General features: G+C 47.9%; 1 protein-coding gene across 2 annotated transcripts in view; it reads left to right on the top strand.

Annotated features, from left to right (window-relative positions):
- The first annotated feature begins 5081 nt into the window (after positions 1 to 5081).
- Positions 5082 to 17419, top strand: part of DAAM2 (dishevelled associated activator of morphogenesis 2) — a 460184-nt gene continuing 447846 nt past the window's right edge. For both annotated transcript variants that reach the window (XM_033939628.1, XM_033939627.1), the window contains exon 1: positions 5082 to 5204. The gene's annotated coding sequence lies outside the window, so the exon portion shown is untranslated. The remainder of the gene's footprint in view (positions 5205 to 17419) is intronic.

Here is a 17419-nt window from a genome sequence, read left to right as displayed (position 1 = left end):
GCCACCGTGATTCATAAAGCCACCGAGAAGCCTTTTGTGCATCTCGCAAGTTAAACTGGCCACAGCCAGTCCTACTTGCAGGGTAAGCTTTTGTGCATCTGCCCCTCTGTAAGGGGCAAATCCTTTTCCTGCCCATCAGAGCGTGAATAGTTAAAAAAAAAAAAAAAAAAAGCCAAATGATGAGGCGTGACTGTCACAAAAGCAGATATTTGGAAGAAATCAGCAAACAGGGAAAATATTTGTCATGTCCTAAATATTTGGAGCAGGCAGAAGGAACTTCCAAACATCCCCTCTTTACTCCACTGGCCGACCTCCCTTCAGCCAACACACACAGAGGCCAGTAGCCTTCGTAGATTTACACCTGCTCCCAGTGTCCTAGGGCAGGTCAAGAACATAAGAAACGCCTTCACCGGATCAGACCCTAGGTCCATCTAGTCCGGCGACCCGCACACACGGAGACCGAGCTAGGTGCTCCCTGATGGAGACCTTGATTACCCGTATCCCTTAATGTGATTTGCAAGAAGGTGTGCATCCAACTTGCGCTTGAATCCCAGAATGGTAGTCTCCGTCACCACCTCCTCTGGGAGAGCATTCCAAGCGTCCACCACTCGCTGTGCGAAACAGAACTACCTGACATTTATCCAGGACCTGCTGCCCCTCAGTTTCAGTCCATGACCTCTTGTCCGTGTCACATTTGAGAAAGTGAATAACGATGTTTCTTGGTCTATTTTGTCGAATCCTTTTAATATTATAAAAGTCTCTATCATATCCCCTCACAGCCTCCTCTTTTTGAGGATGAACAGTCCCAATTTTTCTAGGCGTTCCTTGTAGCTCAAGGATAAATTTGGCTCCAGAGTTACAAAGGCCTAGATTCACAAAGCAAACCTTTACTATCAAATTTCCATCTGGCCTGATTCACTTACCTCTCCTGCGATACGCTTTGAATCCGTGCATGCAAATGAGGTGAAACGCATGCAAATTGGACAGCGACCCGATTCACTACACCAAATTTCCGATCCGACTGGGCTGGCCAATCACCTGAAGAAGCGACTGTTGGGGACCAGTCGAAAACGTCTTTCCGACTGGAAGCCCTGCTCTCTATCCTGCAATCTCTCCTGCCTGCTCGCCCCGAATGCTGCCCTGCTCTGCCCTGCTTCTTATCTCTGTTGCTCGCCCTCATGCCGCCCTGCTTTGCATCGATCTTCCCTGAATCTCTTCTGCCGCATCGCCATTCTCCTGCCCTTTCCCAAATCTCTCCTGCCGCATCGCCATTCTCCTGCCCTTCCCCGAAGTTCTCCTCCCCTTCCCTGCCCAGCAAGCCCGTGGTTTTAACCCGCGGGTTTAAGGCGGGTTAAAACCATGGGCTCGCAGAGCTAAAAACTAAAGTTTTAAGTTAAAAAAAAAAAAAGGTTGCGTCTCAGATGGGCATGCACAGACCATCTACAAATGGTCTGCGCATGTGCAGGGATTGCTACACAGCGATCCGTGCCGGCAGATGGGGGCGTTCCTCCGATCGCCCCCATCTGCATATTTTTCATTCCTGAATTCATCGGACCTGCCCGGATCGGACCCTGATCGGGCAGGTTACTGAATCCCAGCCAAAGTCATGAAATACTAAGCCGCTTGTTTACTTCAATTTGCAGAGCTGTATTAAAGTTAATTTGCATTTTACTTTAGAAAACTAGTCAGTTTCTGATATTTCTTTTGTGTCTCTATTTTTTTTTTTGGGGGGGGAGGCAAAGGATCCTAGTGATTTGTTCTGGGAAAGTAGGGGATCTAGAGGGGATGGGGGGGGGGGAGAGAGAAAAAAGACAAGAGATGGAGAACAGAGCCAGTTTTTCACACCTGTGCTCCAATTGCCACCACCTTCCCGTCCTCTCATTTTCTTCCTGTCCCTTCCCCTACCAATTCCTTCAATTTTACCTGATCCCCTCCTTATTCCTCTTCCCTATTCATTTATTCATTCAATTTTCTATACTGTTCTCCCAGGGGAGCTCAGAATGGTTTACATGAATTTATTCAGGTACTCAAGCATGTATCCCTGTCTGTCCTGGTGGGCTCACAATCTATTTAATGGACCTGGGGCAATGGGGGGATTAAGTGACTTGCCCAGGGTCACAAGGAGCAGCATGGGTTTGAACCCACAACCTCAGGGTGCTGAGGCTGTAGCTTTAACCACTGCCCCACTCTAGAAATCATAATGTAGTCCAAGTGAGCCAAGTATAGAACAATCAAGCCATTGTGACATCACTGATGAGGTTGGCTTTTATTAGTGGAATGAGGCATTATGACATCACAATGCCAGCTCTGGTTACCAGAGACAATTTTCTATACCGTTCTCCCAGGGGAGCTCAGAATGGTTTACATGAATTTATTCAGGTACTCAAGCATGTATCCCTGTCTGTCCTGGTGGGCTCACAATCTATTTAATGGACCTGGGGCAATGGGGGGATTAAGTGACTTGCCCAGGGTCACAAGGAGCAGCATGGGTTTGAACCCACAACCTCAGGGTGCTGAGGATGTAGCTTTAACCACTGCCCCACTCTAGAAATCATAATGTAGTCCAAGTGAGCCAAGTATAGAACAATCAAGCCATTGTGACATCACTGATGAGGTTGGCTTTTATTGGTGGAATGAGGCATTATGACATCACAATGCCAGCTCTGGTTACCAGAGACAATTTTCTATACCGTTCTCCCAGGGGAGCTCAGAATGGTTTACATGAATTTATTCAGGTACTCAAGCATGTATCCCTGTCTGTCCTGGTGGGCTCACAATCTATTTAATGGACCTGGGGCAATGGGGGGATTAAGTGACTTGCCCAGGGTCACAAGGAGCAGCATGGGTTTGAACCCACAACCTCAGGGAGCTGAAGCTGTAGCATTAACCACTGCCCCACTCTAATAGTAAAAGTGAGCCAAGTAAAGGACAATCAAGCCATTGTGACATCACTGATGAGGTTGGCTTTTATTGGTGGAATGAGGCATTATGACATCACAATGCCAGCTCTGGTTACCAGAGACAATTTTCTCTACCGTTCTCCCAGGGGAGCTCAGAATGGTTTACATGAATTTATTCAGGTACTCAAGCATGTATCCCTGTCTGTCCTGGTGGGCTCACAATCTATTTAATGGACCTGGGGCAATGGGGGGATTAAGTGACTTGCCCAGGGTCACAAGGAGCAGCATGGGTTTGAACCCACAACCTCAGGGAGCTGAAGCTGTAGCATTAACCACTGCCCCACTCTAATAGTAAAAGTGAGCCAAGTAAAGGACAATCAAGCCATTGTGACATCACTGATGAGGTTGGCTTTTATTGGTGGAATGAGGCATTATGACATCACAATGCCAGCTCTGGTTACCAGAGACAATTTTCTATACCGTTCTCCCAGGGGAGCTCAGAATGGTTTACATGAATTTATTCAGGTCCTCAAGCATTTTTCCCTCTCTGTCCCGGTGGGCTCACAAATGTACCTGGGCAATGAGGAGATTAAGGGGTTCTTTTACCAAGGCACGCTAGTGCGTCTTAGCACATGCTAAAAATGAGTGCAGGCTAAATGCTAATGTGCCTTAGTAAAGGATCCCTAAGTGACTTACCCAGGGTCACAAGGAGCAGCGTGGGTTTGAACCCACAACCTCTGGGTGCGGAGGCTGTAGCTTTAACCACGGCCCCAAACTCTCCCCACTCGCCCTAGTCTGTCACCCACACATAGGCAGCTGAAACGCTTCCTGGTTGTGTAGCAAGCCCTTGGTTGTAGAGTCAAGGATGGATTCTGCCGGGGTCCCTGTAAGTGCTCTGGGCTTGTAGAAGAAGCTTTACTGCCAAACCGAATTATATGGCCTAAGGGGGCAGATGCATTAATGATCTCCTCCGGGTGAACGTACAGTGTTACATATAGGCAATGCTAAAAACATAACTCTTTAATTCGCTTTTGTGATTGGCACATCTGACCCTAAAGCTCCCTCGGATGTTCTTTGGGAAGGTGGTGAGGCCAGGGCCATGTTACAAACAGCCGCAGAGCATTTTTGCTCCTCCGGTTTGGGATTAACCAAAGGTAACTTGCAAAGACTGCAACCGGTACAAAATACTGCGGCCAAATTGATTTTGGGGAAAAGGAAGTTTGATCCTGCATCCCCTCTGCTGGAAAAACTTCACTGGCTCCCTGCTTTATTTCAGGGTTCAATTTAAATGTGCACACATTGTCTTTAAAATCTTGTTCGGTATTTTTATACCTTTGGTTCCGTTAATTGGGAATGCCCAAAGGTCCAGCTTCGCGCGAAATACTGCCAGATTAAGGGCTCCTTTTACGAAGCCGCGTTAGCGGCTTTATTGCACGCACATTTTTAGCCTGCGCTAGCCGAAAAACTCAAGAGGAGGCGGTAAGCGGCTAGCACGGTTGGCAAAATAGCGCGCGCTATAACGTGCGTTAAACCGCTAACGCGGCTTTGTAAAAGGAGCCCTAAAACTTTCCTTCCCTTCTTTTAAGGGAATTAGATCGGTAGGAAAATTGGCGAATTCGTCTATGTTTAAATTATAGCAAAGATTTGGAATACAAATAAGAGACCTAAATTCTTTTCAATTATTTTGTAGACGTTACTATTTTCCAAAATATTTAAGAACTCACTCCTCTTTCTTTTTCTCAATGTCATCTCTGTGACCTTGGGCTCTTCCCTCCTTTAGTTTCACGTCATCATTTGCAGTAATGACATCATTGTTAATCAAGTCGAGCTCCATTTCCTTGGAGCTGAGCCAGTCTATAAACTTAAGGTTTAGTTTCCTTTACCAGTTTGTCATGCTCATATGTACATTTCTAAGTCTCCGGCGATCCCCAAGTTTTCTGGCTGCCGGTCCTCATCAGACCTGCAGCCAGCCCTTGAAAAGGGGGATTTCGCTTCCCTCCCTCCTTAGCTGCACCAACCGGCATCAGTCTCCTCGTTGGACCCGCAAGGCAGCCCCCCTAGCCGGGAAAGGGGGGGATCTGTCCCTTTAAGGAGCAGCTGCACAGTAGCACGGAGGCCCTGCCTCCTGCAGCCCTGGAGCTGGGCTTCAGGAATGGGAACCAGTTCCTGCTCGGCTCCCTGCGCGCTGGGGCACGGGCTTCGCTCGCTCGGCCGCTCTCCTTCGCAGCACCCCGGGCAGGGGCTGGCACCGGGGGGGGAGGGCAGCCTCCCTGCTGGGGAAATCAGAGGTCTGCAGGCAAACTGGTGAGTCTTATCTGATGCTTTTCCTAACGATCTGTCAGTGCCAGCAAGGCAGGGGTAGATCCTTTGGCTGTCTAAGCCCCCCCATGGCAGACAGCACTGATGAGAGAAACAAGGGCAGTGATCAAAAGCCCCGATCGGGCACTCAGCCTGGGGGGGGGGGGCGGGGGGTTCTAATTGCCATAGCCCATGGCCGCCTGTCAGTGATCCCACAGTGCCAGGCAGAGGTTCGCAGTGGGGCTGGGTTGGAGTCCGGCTGCAGGTGTGGCGGGGACGATCCCTTCCCCTGTCACCTCCCCAACCTCCCCCCCCCCCATCTCACCGCCGCGCTGTCCGAGGAAGTGACAGCCGAGCTCTCTCTCTTCACGATTCGTCGCGCATCCGCCAGAGGGCGCAGCTGCTCCCGGGACTCCACGGGGGGAAGAATGAGCCCTCTGTGTGCCCTAGAAGGCGTCAGATGCCCGGGGGGGGGGGTGAGGGGGCAAGTGGAGCTGGCTCGGGAAGACGGTGCGACCGCAGCAGGCGTCCCAAAATAGGGAGAGAGGAGGGTCAGCAAAATCCAGGGCAAAGGTGGCCCATTGGGCTTGCCCTGCTGCATTTAGAAGAGGCGAGAGCGCCCTGTGTATTGAGGACAGCCCAGGGCCAGTGACCTGCTCCTGCAGCCTTTGGGCCCAGCACCCCGGACCTTGCTGCCTGCAAGATCAGGAAGGGAAGAGAAGGAATCTTGGGGGGTTTCATTCTTTCTTCTGTGGATATTGTAGGACTCGTGTCAAAAACAAGAGCAGCTGCTAATGTGCAGATCTGATTCTCCTGTCTGCATTTTGGTAAGAGAGTCTAAAATAAGAGACCTTTTGGACCCCATTGTTACGGCTTTCCCTCCCCAAGAGAACACAGCTGGAGCTTCCTGCCCCGAGTGCGCTCTGCAGGGCTCCAAAGCACAGCGAAGCTCAGCGGGAGAGAGCGAGAGTGAGACGAGCACTTAAAGAGAAAACTGGAGTTGCATTTTCAAGTCGATGGGAAAGTGTACAAGGTAGGGAAAATGTACAGTTGAGGGAGGGAGAAAAGAAACGCCTTAGGGAGAATATGATAAAGGTTTACAAAATCCTGATTGTTTCCTCCTTCAAAAAGTGCAAAGACTATTTTCAAAATGAATAGGAGAAAATGTGTTTTTGGGGGAAGCTCTGGAACTTCTTGCCAGAGGATGTGGTAACAGCAGTCAGGGTATCTGAGTTTGAAAATTCTTTGGACAAGTTCCTGGAGGAAAAGTCCATAGTCTGCTATTGAGGCAGACATAGGGGAAGCAACCTCCTGATTGTTTCCTCCTTCAAAAAGTGCAAAGACTATTTTCAAAATGAATAGGAGAAAATGTTTTTTGGGGGAAGCTCTGGAACTTCTTGCCAGAGGATGTGGTAACAGCAGTTAGGGTATCTGGGTTTGAAAATTCTTTGGACAAGTTCCTGGAGGAAAAGTCCATAGTCTGCTATTGAGGCAGACATAGGGGAAGCAACCTCCTGATTGTTTCCTCCTTCAAAAAGTGCAAAGACTATTTTCAAAATGAATAGGAGAAAATGTGTTTTTGGGGAAGCTCTGGAACTTCTTGCCAGAGGATGTGGTAACAGCAGTCAGGGTATCTGAGTTTGAAAATTCTTTGGACAAGTTCCTGGAGGAAAAGTCCATAGTCTGCTATTGAGGCAGACATAGGGGAAGCAACCTCCTGATTGTTTCCTCCTTCAAAAAGTGCAAAGACTATTTTCAAAATGAATAGGAGAAAATGTTTTTTGGGGGAAGCTCTGGAACTTCTTGCCAGAGGATGTGGTAACAGCAGTTAGGGTATCTGGGTTTGAAAATTCTTTGGACAAGTTCCTGGAGGAAAAGTCCATAGTCTGCTATTGAGACAGACATAGGGGAAGCAACCTCTTGCCCTGCATTAGCACGGGGTGTTGCTACTGTTTGGGTTTCTGCCAGGTCCTTGTGACTTTGATTGGCCGCTGCTGAAAGCAGGATACTGGGTTAGATGGACCCAGTATGGCTATTCTTATGTTCTTACTACTCTGTATCCCTCTGGGTGGCATTGTGAAGCTCTTATTACCCTCCACTCCACTGTTTCTTACCTTACATTTCCCTGGGTAAATGCTTGGCTCAGCTCCCGCCTCAGCTGCCAGGCTCGTGGGACTCTCCAATGAGGTCGATGCCACCCCACCCCCTGCATGCCACCAATTTGGGATACTGGGATAAAAACAGATAGATTGTGAAAGAAGCGATCAGAAGAAGTACCAGCCGGGGCTTAATCAGGATTTGCGCACCAATCCTACACTTTAAATGGTTCAAAATTCCCGGGTCATGTGATGCTGCCCCCTCTCCCTTTGCTCTTATATCGTTCAGGACTAAAGGAACACGGGATTTTCCCCTTAGCATGTCTATGGAAGAAATGATTTAGAGGGGAACACCTTGGAGCAGCACGAATGATCAAGGCTGTGGTACCTTAGAAACTAGACAATTTACCAGGGAATGTGTGGCACAGTGGTTAAAGCTACGGCCTCAGCACCCTGCGGTTGTGGGTTCAAACCCACGCTGCTCCTTGTGACCCTGGGCAAGTCACTTAATCCCCCCATTGCTCCAGGTCCATTAGATAGACTGTGGGACAGACAGGAAAAATGCTCAAGTGCCTGAGTAAAATCCATGTTGTAAACCATTCTGAGTTTCCCTGGAAGAACAGTTTAGAAAATTGAATAAATAAAGAAAAACGAGGTTTGCATTCGGCCTTTCCATTACTGTCCTGATACAAGATCATTGCTGAGTATTTTATGTATTGTGAAACTACTGTGTGCTATGGTCCAATTTAAAAAAATGTGTTTGCTAATGTTACCAGTTCAGGGTTCACACCTTAGAGCAGGGGTGTCACATGTCGGTCCTCGAGGGCCACAATCCAGTCAGGTTTTCAGGATTTCCCCAATGAATAGGCATGAGATCTATTTGCATGCACTGCTTTCATTGTACGCTAATAGATCTCATGCATATTCATTGAGGAAATCCTGAAAACCCGACTGGATTGCGGCCCTCGAGGACCAACATTGGACACCCCTGCCTTAGAGAACTCTGGCTGGTCTCTGTGTTTATAAATGCAGCGGTAATTCACCTCTTTGCACTGTTATCAGCAGTTTGGTAAATCAGCATTTTGATAGTGTTATCAGTGCAGTAAACTCTGCAGATTTTTGATGGAAGGGGAGGGGGCATCCCTCCTGCTTCCATTCTGGTTCATGGGGGGGGGGTGTCATCAGGGAGGACCATCATTGATGGGGGCGAGAGGGAGCTGGCATGGCATTTTTTTTCATGGGGCAGATATTGTGCATGTGCCATTAAAAAAAATGACACCCCCCTAAAAAACCAGGAAGATCTGTCGTTTTGGGGGGGTTGGTAGGAGTGATCAGTATTTTTTGTGCCATGTTAGAGCATCGATTGGTTGGCTAGTTGCATATTTTGTGCATCGGGTCAGTAAATACGATCGGTCACTAAACTTGTCAAACGGGTTTAGCGACGATCGGAAGACAGTTGGAGACTTTAGTGCATCTAGCCCTCTGTTGCTAAAATCACCCTTTTTCAGTTTTATGGGTGCACTTGGTAAATTAGCCTCTTGATAGTGTTATCACTGCAGTGTGCTCCTTTGGTTAATCAGCCTCTTGATAGTGTTATCACTGCAGTGTGCTCCAGTAAATCAGCCTCTTGATAGTGTTATCACTGCAGCGTGCTCCGGTAAATCAGCCTCTTGATAGTGTTATCACTGCAGTGTGCTCCTTCGGTAAATCAGCATCTTGATTGTGTTATCAGTGCAGTGGGCTCTTTCAGTAAACCCACCCCTTATCAGCGCAGTGTGCTCCTTTGATAAATCAGCCTCTTGATAGTGTTATCACTGCAGCGTGCTCCGGTAAATCAGCCTCTTGATAGTGTTATCACTGCAGTGTGCTCCTTCGGTAAATCAGCATCTTGATTGTGTTATCAGTGCAGTGGGCTCTTTCAGTAAACCTACCCCTTATCAGCGCAGTGTGCTCCTTTGATAAATCAGCATCTTGATTGTGTTATCACTGCAGTGTGCTCCTTCGGTAAATCAGCATCTTGATTGTGTTATCAGTGCAGTGGGCTCTTTCAGTAAACCCACCCCTTATCAGCGCAGTGTGCTCCTTTGATAAATCAGCCTCTTGATAGTGTTATCACTGCAGTGTGCTCCTTCGGTAAATCAGCATCTTGATTGTGTTATCAGTGCAGTGGGCTCTTTCAGTAAACCTACCCCTTATCAGCGCAGTGTGCTCCTTTGATAAATCAGCATCTTGATTGTGTTATCACTGCAGTGTGCTCCTTTGGTAAATCAGCATCTTGATTGTGTTATCAGTGCAGTGGGCTCTTTCAGTAAACCCATCCCTTATCAGCGCAGTGTGCTCCTTTGATAAATCAGCCTCTTGATAGTGTTATCACTGCAGCGTGCTCCGGTAAATCAGCCTCTTGATAGTGTTATCACTGCAGTGTGCTCCTTCGGTAAATCAGCATCTTGATTGTGTTATCAGTGCAGTGGGCTCTTTCAGTAAACCCACCCCTTATCAGCGCAGTGTGCTCCTTTGATAAATCAGCATCTTGTCCAGTTATCAGTGCAGAATGTTTTCCTTAGTGTTATCGATGCAGTGTACGCTCCTCTGGTAAATCAGCTCCTTCTTGGCATTGTGTGCTCTTGTGTTGAAGTTTAGGACTAATGTGATGGGACAGCAACACTTTCTAAGGAAATCTCATCTATCAAACGTAAGGAAGTTCTTCTTCACCCAGAGAGTGGTAGAAATCTGGAACACTGTTCCAGAGGCTAATATAGGGGGAAACACCCTCCAGGGATTCAAATAGGGGAAAACACCCTCCAGGGATTCAAGAAAAGGTTAGATAAGTACCTGCTGGACCAGAACATACGCAGGTAAGGCTAGACTCAAATAGGGCACTAGTCTTTGACCGCGTGAGCGGACTGCTGGGCACGATGGACCACTGGTCTGACCCAGCAGCGGGGCAGACTGGATGGACCATTCAGGTCTTTATCTGCCGTCATCTACTATGTTACTATGTTCTTATCATTTCATTCCTTAACTGCCCTTTTCAAGAAATTCTCCCAGGGCCGTGCACTCTTCTTCACTGATTCCCCCAGATTCTATATAAGGTGCTCATGTTGCTTGCCCGAATTCTGTGCGCAATTTGATCGAACCGAAAACCAATTAGCGCCAGTAATTGGGCGCTAATAATCAATTATTGTTACAAATTGACACCAATTAGAATTTCCAGGCTCATCTTGCTCGAAAGGTGCGAGCATAAATTCTACTGCGTGCATCTGAAAAGGGGGCGTGGCCATGGGATATGCCCAAGGTTTCAGTTAGTGTAAATCCTTGCACCTAAAAGTTAGAAGTGGATCCCAGCGCTAGGTGCTAATCCATAAATGATGCTCCACTCGGCGCACCATTTATGGGATAGCGCTTAGCAATTGGGGGGGGTGTTTTTTTGTCGCTGATTTTTTTGGGGGGGCGCCAGATGTAGAATTTTGTCCTCTATGTGTTTCAGGGATTCATGCACATGCAAGGCTGTAATTGGACCTCCTGAAAATGGTTTCTGTGCACTGCGACACTGGAGCGCCACGCTCACTGAGCAGCGCAGGCACACCCATTTTCGCCTGCTTATTTCTCGGCAATGTGCTCTAGGCGGCAGCCGTGTGTTTCCAGGTCAGACTCCTGCTCTATTCCTCCATCCTTGGAGCTGTCAGAGGATGAGGTCGTCTGTCAGCAGCAGCAGCAGTACTTCACTCCATCCCATAGAGGGAGCTTGCCTGGGACTCTGGGCTTCACCAGGAGCCTCCCAACTCTCCCAGCAGGGCTCTGCTTCCGTTCAACACCTCACTAACAGGGGTACAGAGGTCACGTGTGTAGCTTGCATAAAAGTTTTATGTGTGCACTTGAGTGTGTAAATGATGCTTAAGTGCTATTCTGCCAGTATTGGCTTAACTTACGTAGCGTGATGTTGCAAGGGGGTGTTCACAGGATTTCCCAAATGAATATGCATGAGATCTATTTGCGTACAAAGGAAGCAATGCATGCAAATCGATCTCATTGGGAAAATCCGGAAAACCCAACTCTTTTGTGGCCTTCAGGCACCGGGGTTGGACAACCCTGCTTTATAGAATAGCACTGAACGACATTTGTTCGATCGAGCCCTAAACACACCCTTAGAGCACTTCAAGCAGCTCAGAACGCCGCAGCTAGGGTGATAGAAAGAGTGATTTGTTACTAGCCGAACTTCACTGGTTGCCGGTCACATGGAGAATACAATTCAAGATATTAACGTTGGTATTTAAATCAATGCGTGGCTTATTGCCAAGGGCGGGGGTAGGCAATTCCGGTCTTCGAGAGCCGGAGCCAGGTCAGGTTTTCAGGATCTCCACCATGAATATGTACGAGACGGATTTGCATGCACTGCCTCCTTGAGATGCAAATCTATCTCATGCATATTTATGGTGGAGATCCTGAAAACCTGACCTGGCTCCGGCTCTGGCATCTGGGTGCCCTGTCACAGAATTGCTCCCTACGTGCGGGAAGCTTCACTGCTGCTGTCTGTGAGATGCCTGTTCCCTGGTGCTGTGTGTTGGCGGAGGGGAGAAGGAGAGCAAGAAGCTTTCAGTGCTGTTGCCTGTGTTATGACTAGGGCAAGGATCTCAAAGTCCCTCCTTGAGGGCTGCAATCCAGTCGGGTTTTCAGGATTTCCCCAATGAGTGTGCATTGAAAGCAGTGCATGCACATAGATCTCATGCATATTCATTGGGGAAATCCTGAAAACCCGACTGGATTGCGCCCCTTGAGGAGGGACTTTGAGACCCCTGGACTAGGGTGAGCAGATTATACTTCTGTAAAATCCGGACCCATAGCCCTGTCACCAGGCCCACCCTGTTCTGCCCCAGCCTCATCCTCGAGCTCCGCGCCCTCAACCTGTTCTCGTCCTTGGGCCCGCGTTGGGAGGGCTTCTGCGCAGATGCAACACGATGATGTCACATGCATGCATGATGTCACCGGGTTGCATCCGCGCATGCGCAGATGTCCTTCCGAAGGTGGTAGCTTTTCAAAACCCGGAGAAAGTGCTGGGTTTTGAAGAGCCGTCCGGATACCCGGACATGCCCTCTAAAAAGAGGACATGTCTGGGTAAATCCGGACGTCTGGTAATCCTAGTTATGCCTATTCGGTGGTGGCTCAGTGTGTGTGTCTGTGCATGTGAAGCTTCACCGCTGTTGCCTGTGCGATGCCTGTTCCCTGGAAGGACGCTGTTACTGTGTTTCTCTAAAATCTGCCATGCTTAACATGACCATTTATTTTTTACCACAAAACGGGACCAGACCCTCCTCAGATCCTCTCCCCCTCCCCCCCCCGATCCTCCGCTGGATCCTCCTGGATCCTGGGAAACCCCCCCTCCCTGGACCCCTCCCAAACCAATTAAATATAGTGCAAAATATAGACAGCAGATATAAATTCTCAAAACGGACACATTTTGATCAGTAAATTGAAAATAAAATCATTTTTCCTACCTTTGTTGTCTGGTGATTTCATGAGTCTCTGGTTGCACTTCCTTCTGACTGTGCATCCTTTCTTTCTTTCATTTCTTTCTCTTCCTTTCTTTCTTTGTCTCTCCCTGCCCCCCCCCCTTCTTTCTGTCTTTCTCTCTCCCAGTTCTCCCCCCCTTTCTGTCTTTCTTTCTCTCCCGCCCTCCCTGTCTTTCATTCTCTCTCCCAGCCCCCCCAAGCCACCGCCGCCACATAGTTTTCTAAGCCACCGCCGCACTAACATCATCTTCGTGCAGTGGCTGTCCAAGCCTCCCCCCCTCTCCCGCCATCAATTCTGACGTTAGAGAGGAAGTCTGGGCCAGCCAGGAACTTCCTCTCTGACATCAGAATTGACGGCGGGGGGTGGGGGGGGGAGGCTTGTGCAGCCACTGCACGAAGATGATGTTAATGTGGCGGTGGCTTGGACAAATAGGTGGCAGTGGCCCGTTTTTAGCTCGCCTGTCCCACTCCTTCTGAAAACGGAACATTTTGGCGTCCCGAAGCTGTGGGACAACGGGACAGGTGAGCTAAAAACGGGATAGTCCCGTTCAAAATGGGGCCATGCTGAAGTTGCTCTGGTACCACTGTCAGGCCAGCATTACTGAGCTTAACTTGTAGAAAGTGAAACAGAATCTGCCTTGAAACATTTTGGCATCCAAATGCAACGAGTATTAGAAAAACACTCTGAAAGGCTCAGTTTTATCTGCCCATAGGGAAACAAAACATTTTTATAGCAAGTGGATACTTTTAAATGAGTGCTGAGTGTCAGAGGAGTGCCAAAAAATCAGGCCTAGAAAGGAAAGAAGCCTGAAACTTGTATAGGAGAGCTGTTTCGGCCTACAGTTGGACAGGAGTGAAGCTGGCGGGTTATCTGTGAGAGGCCATAGTCAGGCAGTCACGCACATGACCAGCCGGTGCTTACTGAGGCCACTGCGCCTGTCTGGGCCTGTGGCCCTGGAGAGAACAGGACACACAGAGAAACGAGAGATGCTTGTTTAAGGATGTGCTAGAAAGAGGTGAGATGTGATGCCTGGGTATGTTGCCGCAATTCCTTACGCAGATTGGAGATTGGTACCTGAGTATTCTGTTCCGACTCATCGTAAAGACATGCACCCCATTACCTCATCCGGACACATTACGGAAATATAAGATTGATACTTGGGTATTTCATGCCGTTAGTTAGGTGCTATCAACTCGCGTCCGAGTCTTAGCGACTTGAATGAACTACAAATCTAAAGAGAGATCGGTTTTGTGCTAGTCCGGGAAGGTCCTCCAGCGCCATCCCCATGGTTGTTTTCAACGTGTCCAGCCCTTTTCGCCTGGTTCCTTCGATCTCCCCAAACAGGATATCCTTCTCCAGTGATCCCTCTCTTCCGACAGTTGACCAAACTAAGGTAGTCGTAACTTCATCATTTGGGCTTCGAGTGATCCAGAATCGATTTGTTAGTTCTTCCGGCGGTCCACGACACACACAAAATCCTTCTCCAGCCCCAATGCTCATACTGGCACATTTTAAGGATAGGAAAAGCAAATGGTATCTTATAGATTAACCAATTGATGGAGGCATGAGTTTCCGAGGCCCAGAGTCTCATGCCTCAATTCTGTTATACCAGACTAAGGGCTCCATCATACTTGGCTCCTATAACCATTCCATATACTCCCAACACGTACATTACGGTCGGTCGACTCTCAGAGACCGGCACTTCCTTCACCAAAAATGGCTCATTATAAATCAACTCGTAATTCTGCTTTGTTCTTTTTACATCCATCCTTATGCAATGACCTTCCACAAGTTATTCGAAGTGAACTTTCATTTCCAAGTCTATGTTGACAACTCATTTTTCTAATTTGGCATTTAATTTGAGGTCATTTTTAGATTGTCAGTGGACATGAGAAAACTGTATTCACGAGACCACAACAAAAAAGAGGTTCGATTGTTTTTTTTTCTCTCCTCAATATTTAGATTAGGGGCTACTTTTCCGAAGCCGCGTTAGCGGCTGCAGCGCACGTGACTTTTTATCACGCGCTAACCCCCACGCTAGCCGAAAAACTACCGCCTGCTCAAGAGGAGGCAGTAGAGGCTAGTGCGACTGGCGGTTTAGCACACGCTATTACACACGTTAAATCTCTAACGCGGCTTCGTAAAAGAAGCCCTAGGTCTTTCCTATTGGTAATAGCATTATTTTGTTTTAACTGATTTTATTGTGTTTTGTAACATGCACGGTGGCCAATCCAGGTCACTAGTACTTGGCAAAAACCCAAATAGTAGCAACATTCTGGAACCCCAAAGAGTATCACGATTCCATGCAGAATCTCAAGGAGTAGCAAGATTCCAGAACCCCTATGAGAGCAACATTCCAGAGCTGAGATTGTGATGTCATAATGCCTCATTCCACCAATGCCTCAGAGCCAACCTCATCAGTGATGTCACAATGGCTTGATTGCCCTATACTTGGCTCACGTAAGAACCTAAGAATAGTCATACTGGGTCAGACCAAAGATCCATCAAGCCCAGTAGGCCATTCTCACGATGGCTAATCCAGGTCTCTAGTACCTGGCCCAAACCCAAGGAGTAGCAACATTCCATGCCACTGATCCAGGGCAAGCAGTGGCTTCCCCCTTGTCTTTCTCAATAACAGACTATGGACTTTTCCTCCAGGAAATTGTCCAAACCTTTCTTAAAACCAGCTACAGTATCCACTATAAGAACGTGAGTTTAGATGCTCGAGCATGCCATGATAACGTGCTATTTTTTCAATGATATTTTAGTACTGATATACCACTTTTCAAATATAAGCTATAAATGGTTTGCAAAGCTAAAAATCAAAGGATCTGGAAACGGAACCTACAGTTTGCGGATAGAAGGGTTGGCAGCATCAGTGCATCAGCTTTTGCCGAAAGCCTCAGAAAAAGAAGAGCCTTCAGCAATGCTCTCAACCCAACGTTCAAATAGCAAAAGCTATGTGGGGTCCCGACGTGGCCCCGTTTCGGTGTCTGCTTCAGGAGACCCCGCCAGAAAAAGGAACTTGATTCTGAAGACAGGTAATAACCATAGCACTGCTCAAATACTTTTCTACATTTTGCACGATTTTTTGAGCAGTGCTATGGTTATTACCTGTCTTCAGAATCAAGTTCCTTTTTCTGGCGGGGTCTCCTGAAGCAGACACCGAAACGGGGCCGCGTCGGGACCCCACATAGCTTTTGCTATTTGAATCAAGTCAAGCTCTTCAGCTAAGTTGAAAGTATTAGTGGCAACCTGAATTGCAAGAAAGTTTCTTTTGACCTATTTGCATACAGTAGTTTCAATTAAGTAATCAAGTGTTACAAACTTAGTTGATACACTTTTACACCTTTGAGCTGGTCTCGCTTTTAACATTGAAACTCTTTTCCCAAGAGGGGGGTAACCTCTCCCTCTTCAGAGTTTTATTTCTCTGAGCTAAGTTTTTGTATAGCGAGCCCTCCTCTTAGGCTGTGTATATTATTGAGTCAGTCTGTTTTTTCTTATAGTTCAGTGCTTTTTCTGACTCTTAGCAATCTAGTCCCTGCTGAAGTTATAACACAGCTTCAGTATACGGCATTTTCGGTGTGTTTTCTAAGTACTGCATAAAGCAGTGAATTGTAAACCGTGTGCCGCAGCGAGATTCCGGGTGTGCCGCGAGGTACCGGCAAGGAGAAGAGGCACCGGTGCTGGCTGACTGCTTACAGGATGTGCCTCTCGCGGCGAAAGGCGCGTCCCGTAGTCAGTCAGCCGGCACCTCTCCTCCTCCAGCACCCACCCTCCCGCGGTGTAGTAATATCAGGCTCCGCACATGTGCAGTCCTCACATCGACATCTTGTAATTGTAACGCTTGCAATTCACTGTTTGTTCAACTGTTTTTGCTGTGAATCGCCTTGAACTGAAGGTTTGGCGGTATATAAGAATAAGTTATTATTATTATCTACGCATGCACCCACGTGCGTGATGTCATCTCATCGAAGTCCACACTTTTCTGGATGCCCTCCAGCCGTGGCACTGAGTTGAGTGTGCCACAGCTTTCAGAAAATTTGCGGGACACTGGCGTACAGCATTTCCTAAGAATTAATGCAACATTCTCAGGTGCTACAGGCTGTATTTTCTGAGCAGCAGTATTTCCAAGGCACTGTACGCACTCCATTTCCCGCATATTACATAGAGTATTCCTTTGCACTGTACATTTGTGTCCAAAGTACTCTCAGTCTAGGCCAGGGGTCTCAAAGTCCCTCCTTGAGGGCCTCAATCCAGTGGAGTTTTCAGGATTTCCCCAATGAATATGCATGAGATCTATGTGCATGCACTGCTTTCAATGCATATTATTGGGGAAATCCTGAAAACCCCACTGGATTGAGGCCCTCAAGGAGGGACTTTGAGATCCCTGGTCTAGGCAGTATTGCCATGCTTGGTTTGCATATTGCCCCTGTCATGTTACACAGGAATTCTCTGGGTCCTGTACGCAATGATTTTCCCTCTGACAGTGGTGGAGTTTCCCTGCAGGTGTTTGGCAGGGCAGGGTGTATGGTGTGCCAGTGGGTCAGTGTACATTGGACTTTGAGCTCTCCTAGAAACACATTGTGTTTGTCGTCTCTGCCTGGCTCCAGAAAA

Source organism: Geotrypetes seraphini, chromosome 3 (genome assembly GCF_902459505.1).
Source record: "Geotrypetes seraphini chromosome 3, aGeoSer1.1, whole genome shotgun sequence".
Lineage (NCBI taxonomy): Eukaryota > Metazoa > Chordata > Amphibia > Gymnophiona > Dermophiidae > Geotrypetes > Geotrypetes seraphini.
The sequence above is the reverse complement of the archived record's forward strand: the minus strand, read 5'-3'. Positions and strand labels throughout refer to the sequence as shown.